This window comes from Prionailurus bengalensis, chromosome X, assembly GCF_016509475.1.
Source record: "Prionailurus bengalensis isolate Pbe53 chromosome X, Fcat_Pben_1.1_paternal_pri, whole genome shotgun sequence".
Classification (NCBI taxonomy): domain Eukaryota; kingdom Metazoa; phylum Chordata; class Mammalia; order Carnivora; family Felidae; genus Prionailurus; species Prionailurus bengalensis.
The window spans coordinates 84,906,904-84,913,806 of NC_057361.1; positions in this window are offsets into that span (position 1 = coordinate 84,906,904).

Here is a 6,903-nt window from a genome sequence, read left to right on the forward strand (position 1 = left end):
ATGTGCATCTTCAACCTGACTAGATTGCCAAATAGCTTACTACAGTAACTGAACTTATTTATGTGCATATCAGCAGTGTAGAAGAGTTTCCACTTTCCCACATTCTTGCAAATAAGTATTTCAATTTCTTTTTACCAATCTAATGGGTGAAAATGAGCATCTCTCTGGTGTTTGAATACATTTCCCAGATTATTTTGAGAGGTGAGCATGTCTTTACAGGTTTTCTGGGCATATTTCCTCTTATATGAATTGCCTTCTGATATCTTTTACCCATTTTTCTTTTGTCTGTCTTCTAGTATTGCTTCTTATTCATGCTTTACATATTCTATAGCCTAATTATTGGTCTATAATATATCTTGTAAAATTTTTGTTCATTCATATATATATATTTTTGTTTTACAACAAGTGTGTGTAACTAGAATAACCCTGTTTGAGGGAAAAATTAGTTTTGGTACACATGCAACTCAACTGGTAGGAACCATGTATAAGAAAGTATACTATTAGGCAGGTTTTCAAAACATTTTATTTAAATATAATATACATACATAAAAATGGATATATCTTCAGTATACATCTTCATGAATGTTCACAAAATGAAGACACTCATATAACCAGCCTCCAAATCAAAACACAACCAGCCCCCCAGAAACCTCTCTTGGGTCCCCTTTAAGTGACTATGCCCAAGGATGTTAGCCACTCTCCTGACAGTATTGCCTCTTTTGCACTTAAAACAAATGAAATCATCCTGTCTATACTTCTGTGTGTCTGGCTTCTTTTGCTCAACATCAGGTTTGCAAGATCCATCTGTGTTGTCATGTGTATTTGTAGTTTGTTCTCTTTTAATGTACCACATTTCAATATATGAGTATAACACTAGTTATTCATTCTAATGTTAATGGACATTTGAGTTATCTTCCAGTTTAGGTCTATTACAAATAGTACTGTTACAAGCATACCTACTGATGCCTTTTAATGAACATACATATGCATCTTTCTTGAGCATATATCTAGAAGTGAAATTTCTGGTCATAGGACATATATATGTTCAGTTTTTTTCTTTTATGTTTATTTATTTATTTTGTGTGTGTGAGAGAGAGAGAGAAAGAGAGAGTGTGCAGGGGAGGGGCAAAGAGAGAGGGAGAGAGAGAATACCAGGCAGGTTCTATGCTATCAGCACAGAACCTGATGTAGGGCTTGATCTCATGAACCATGAGATCATGACTTGAGCAGAAATCAAGAGTTGGATGCTCAACTGACTGAGCCACCCAGGCACTACACAGGTTCAGCTTTAGTAGAATCAGTCAACTAATTTTCCAAAAAGTGTGGACCAATTGTTGCTTGTCTTTTGACTTTAACTTTATGTCTTTTATTATACAATTTTCATGAAATCCAGTGTATCAATCTTTTTCTTCAAATTATGTGTCTTGTTCAGGAAATTATTCTCTGGAATAGGACATTATAATTTTTGTCTATATTTTTAGTTGATTTTACATTTTTGGTTGTGTCACATCTAGACTTTATTCTGTATAAATCATAGATCTAGATTTTTTCCATAAGGAAGACCAATTTTCAATCATATTTATTAAATTACCCATCCTTTCTCCATACTTTTGCAATGCTATATCTTTCATATACCAATTTACCATATGTGTATTTTCCAATTTTGTAATCAAGTTTTCAAGTTCCACCAAAAAATGAGCCTTTTAATATTTTGATTGGAATATTATTGGATTTATGGATTAATTTCAGAACAATTGTTACTTTACTGACATGAAGTCTTCCCATGCATGAATGCAGTATTTTGGGGAGAGACAATCCACCATGTGCCTTGAGCATCCTTACGTGTTCTTGCTGAATATACAAAAAATGCAAGCCCCTGATGACTCTTTATATGAGCCATTTATTAGGGTTGTTTGCAGTGAATAACGCTGAGGGATGAGTAAACATCTCCCCACAAAGAGTAGGCTTGCTTCTGCTTTCTACAAAAGCAAACTCATTGTTCCTCTCCTGCAATGCAATCCATTATATGTGCAGTTATCCATCATGTGTCCTTTGCAAGTCCCTGGTGGGACTTTGGTTTGTACTGGGAACAGACACAAACCAATATGAAACTCTGGCTACTTCTTTTGCTGTGAATAATAAAAATCTTTTGTCTCTCACACAAGGTTCTCATGTCTTATGCCAGAGTTCATAAAACTATGGCAAGTTAATATGTTAACTTATATATAGGGTAAAATCCCAGACCCTGTGCAGTTATTAACAATGATATTTCTCCACTTTTAGATATTTTAAATTTTTTCCTTTATTTTTTTATTAAAATTTATTTTAATGTTTTATTTTTGAGACAGAGAGAGACAGAGCATGAGCAGGGGAGGGGCAGAGAGAGAGGGAGACACAGAATCTGAAGCAGGCTCCAGGCTCCGAGCTGTCAGCACAGAGCCTGATGTGGGGCTCAAACTCACAAACTGGAAGATCATGACCTGAGCCGAAGTCAGATGCCAAACCGACTGAGCCACCTAGGCGCCCCTTAAATTTTTTCCTTTAGTATAACTTTACACTTTTATGCATAATGGCTTGTCCATCTTTGTTAACTATGTTCCCAGCTGCCTTATATATTTGGGGGCTACCATAAATGAGTTATTTTTTCTATTGAATTTTCTAATTGATTTTGAATTCTGCATCCTTGTTACACATCAGTAGTGTGGCTACTCAAATGGAATAATATATTGTTTCCCTCAATAGACTTTAGACCTTTCTTAAGAGCAAAAACCATGCCTTATTCATGTCACTAGTCTTCCAATGAAACATTTATTGAACATCTACTATGGATCAATTGCTAAATAAGGAATGAAAGGCATATAACCATAAATTAAATAGGATGCCTGCTCTCAAGGAATTTACAAAATGTGAAGAAGACAGCCACATCCACAAAATATTACCATTAAGAAAGTAATATTATGTATCATAGCAGAGATATAAACAAAGTACTGTGGAAGTAGGGGCAATTCACTGTTACTTGGAGGATTCTGGAAGTTCTCATACAATAAATCGTGTTTGAGTTGGGCCTCAAAAGGTAAACAGGATCTAGACTGGCGAGATGGAAAACAGAGGAAGGGAGATGACTTCTCATACCATGCCTGGCATTCAAGGCCTTACACAATTTAGCCCCAAGCTACCTTTCTAAACACAGCTGTTAAGTTCTCCAAAAAGTAAAAATTAGCTTCTCATCCATTAACCATCTTCCAGATTTATAATCTTTGTGTTCACACCATGTTGCTTTGCATTATAGCATGATGATTAAAAGCAAAAGATCTATAATCAGACAAACTTGGATTCTGGCCCCGGCTCTACAACTTACTGGCTATGAGATTTGGGTGAAATGAAAATTAATAATTGTTCTTATCTCATAGGACTGTGTGATAAGTTAGATAATTATTATAAAGCTTTGGTATACTACCTGGCACAGAGAATGCACTCAATAAACATTTAACTATTATGAATGTTACCTCTACTTTATCCATTTCTGTGGAATTAATTCTCAAGTCACTTAAAACACACTTATTGTATATCTGCTATGTGTAAATAGGTAGCATTAGGTATCATGGAGAACAGAAAGATGAATAAGACCCTAACTCTGCCCCCATTGACCTGTCAAGCAGAAGATATAAAATATGTACACACAGAAATGTCATGAGGCAAGGTAGATGAAAAGACTTGGATTTTCACTCTGACCTTCCATAGCATGAGGAAGGTAGACCACATGATCACCAAGACTATTTCCAAGTCTAACATCATGATTCTATTACTTCTATGATTGTAAGTGATACATCAAGGTTACTAACTACCAGGGAAGAGTGTAAAAGAGGTTAAACCAAATTCTACCTGGGAGAGTCAAGGATATGTGCATAGAGGAAATGGCATTGAGTTGTGTCATAATACATGGGTATCATTTGGTGAAGGAAGAAATGGGAGCAGTGGAATTGCAGGAAGAGGGGAAATAAGAACAAAGAAAAGTACAGAGTAAACTCAGGGAATAGCCATCAGTCTTGAATCATTGGAACATCAGGATTCATAACGTTTAAGTAGGTAAAAATAAGGTAGAAACTGATGTCAGATCATGAAGAACCTGCAATATCATGTTAAGTGGTTTGGATTTTATCCTATAAGCTGTTTACCTTGGAAGGTGGTGAGAAGTCCTATTACAAAGAGTTGTGGCAGTTGTTTATGTATAAAATAATGAAGGGTTGAACAAGAGCTGCAGGTCTAACAGTAGAAAAAAAAAGGGACAAAAATCGTTTGGCCTTTTCTGTATTCTACTTTGTATGTATTGTTGAATAATTCTTAATCAAATGTTTCTTAAGGACAATGACCATTCATTCATTTCACAAACATTTATTGAGCACCTATAATGTGTGAGACACTCTTCTGGGCACTGAAATACAGTGGTGACTTAGAAGGTCAAGATCTCTAGATGTCTGACTTATTTCACTTAACAAAATACCCTTTCAGTCCATCCATGTCATTGCAAATGGCAAGATTTCATTTTTTATGGCTGAGTAATATTCCATTGTATATAACATAAACACACACACATATGTAGATGTAGATGTAGATGTAGATGTAGATGTATATACACCACATCTCCTTTATCCATTTACCCATCAACATACACTTAGATCCCTCCCATATCTTTCTATCATAAATAATGTTGCTGTAAACATATATTAGGACTCTTGGTGCTGAAAGTATCAAAAAATTATGATACCACTGGAAGACTAGGGACAGGTTGGTAGAGAAAATAGTGAGTTTGATTTTTGGAATATTATCTTTGGGATGCCAATAATATACCTCTCAAAATGTCAAGTAGGCAGTCGCAAATAGATGTCTTGAGCTTTTTTGTGCTCCATCCCACAGTTCCTCTCCATTAGCATAGTAATTTGTTTAAGGTGTGTTATTTTTTTAAAACAACAAAATTTTGGCATCTTTATAGACAATGGTATATTATATTAATCAATTCATACTATATTATATTAAATATGTCAATATGAGGGATCAACACATATAAACTGTTTATTAACACAAGATATATATTCTTTTTTAAAACAAAACAGGAGAGCATTACCTATAAGAAACCCATTATAATCCCATTCCTGAGAATTCTATCTACTGTTAGCAATTTTTAAAAAATTCAACAACTAATAAAAATCCAACAAAAGGTATATTAGACACTTTGAAAAATGTAAAACTTTGATAAAGATTAAAATTACAATCTCAACCATTATTTTTGCTTACATTAAAACTCAAGTTACTTTTGCTACAATTAAAATCTCAAAAATAATTTTTGTAGAAAATAAAATCTCAGCATCTATTTTTGTAGATATTGGTAAGAACAGTTAGGAAACTCTTGAAGAACAAGTATGAGGTAGGAAGACTTTCCCTACCAGGTATCAAGACTTATTACAAAGATGCAGTAATTGGGGTGCCTGGATGGTTCTGTTAAGCGTCTGACTCTTGGTTTTGGCTCAGGTCATGATCTTACAGCATGAGATCAAGACTTGCATCAGGCTCTGCACTGACAGCGTGGAGCCTGCTGGGGATTCTCTCTCTCCCTCTCTCTCCTCCTCCCCACTCCCTCTCTCTTTCTCTCTCTCAAGATAAATAAATAGAACTTTTGGGATGCCTGGGTGGCTCAGTCGGTTAAGTGTCTGACTTCGACTCAAGTCACGATCTCATGGTTTGTGAGTTTGAGCCCCGCATCAGGCTCTGTGCTGACAACTCAGAGCCCAGAGCCTGCTTTGGATTCTGTGTCTTCCCCTCTCTCTTTGCCCCTCCCCCCTCACACTCTGTCTCTCTTTCCTTCAAAAAGAAATAAACATTAAAAAAAATAAAAATAAATAAATAGAACTTTTAAAAAATTAAAAAATAAAACCAAAGCTGCAGTAAATAAGGCAATGCAATATTGGCACAAGGTTAGAAAAATAGATCAATGGAATAGAATAGAGAGGCCACAAATAGTCCTAAGAATATGTGAACACTTGCTATTTGACAGAGTTGGCATTGTGAATGAGTGGGGAAAGGAGAGATTTTTTGACAAATGATATTGGGGCAATTATTTATAAGGAAGAAATAAAATTGAACCTCTATTTTCACACCCTGCACAAAAAATAATTCCATGTATATTAAAAACCTAAAGGTAGTGGCACTTGAGTGGCTCAGTTGGTTGTCAGACTTCGGCTCAGGTCATGATCTCACAGTTTGTGAGTTTGAGCCCCATCTTGGACTCTGTGCTGATAGCTCAGAACCTGGAACCTGTTTCAGATCCTGTGTCTCCCTTTCTTTGCCCCTACCCTTCTTGCTCTCTCTCTCAAAAATAAATAAACATAAAAAAATTAAAAACCTAAGTGTAAAAGGAAAAAGAAATTAGAAATTTTAAATGTTAATATAGATGAAATATCTTCATATTCATATTCATATCATAATATCTTCTGTTATTGGGGACAGAGAAGGATTTCTTTGAAAAGACACAAAGAAGTACTATGCATAAAGAAAACTTTGACTGTATTATAATTAAGAACTCCTGCTTATTGAAAGATACCATCAAGAAAATTATCAAAATATAAGAGACAAAGTGGGGAAAAATATATGCAACACATATAAAGGACAAAGAACTAAAGTTAAGATATATAAATAACTCCTACAAATTAATTTGAAAAAGTACACTACCAAATAGAAAAAAAGAATGTCAAATGTTTTGAATAAATTATTCACAAAATAATAAACCATAATGTCCAATAGGAAAATTAAATGATGCTCAACATCATTAATAATCAGGAGAATAAAATTGTGAGAGTCCATTTTACACTTATTAGATTGGCTAAAATTAAAGTCTGATACAACTGTTGG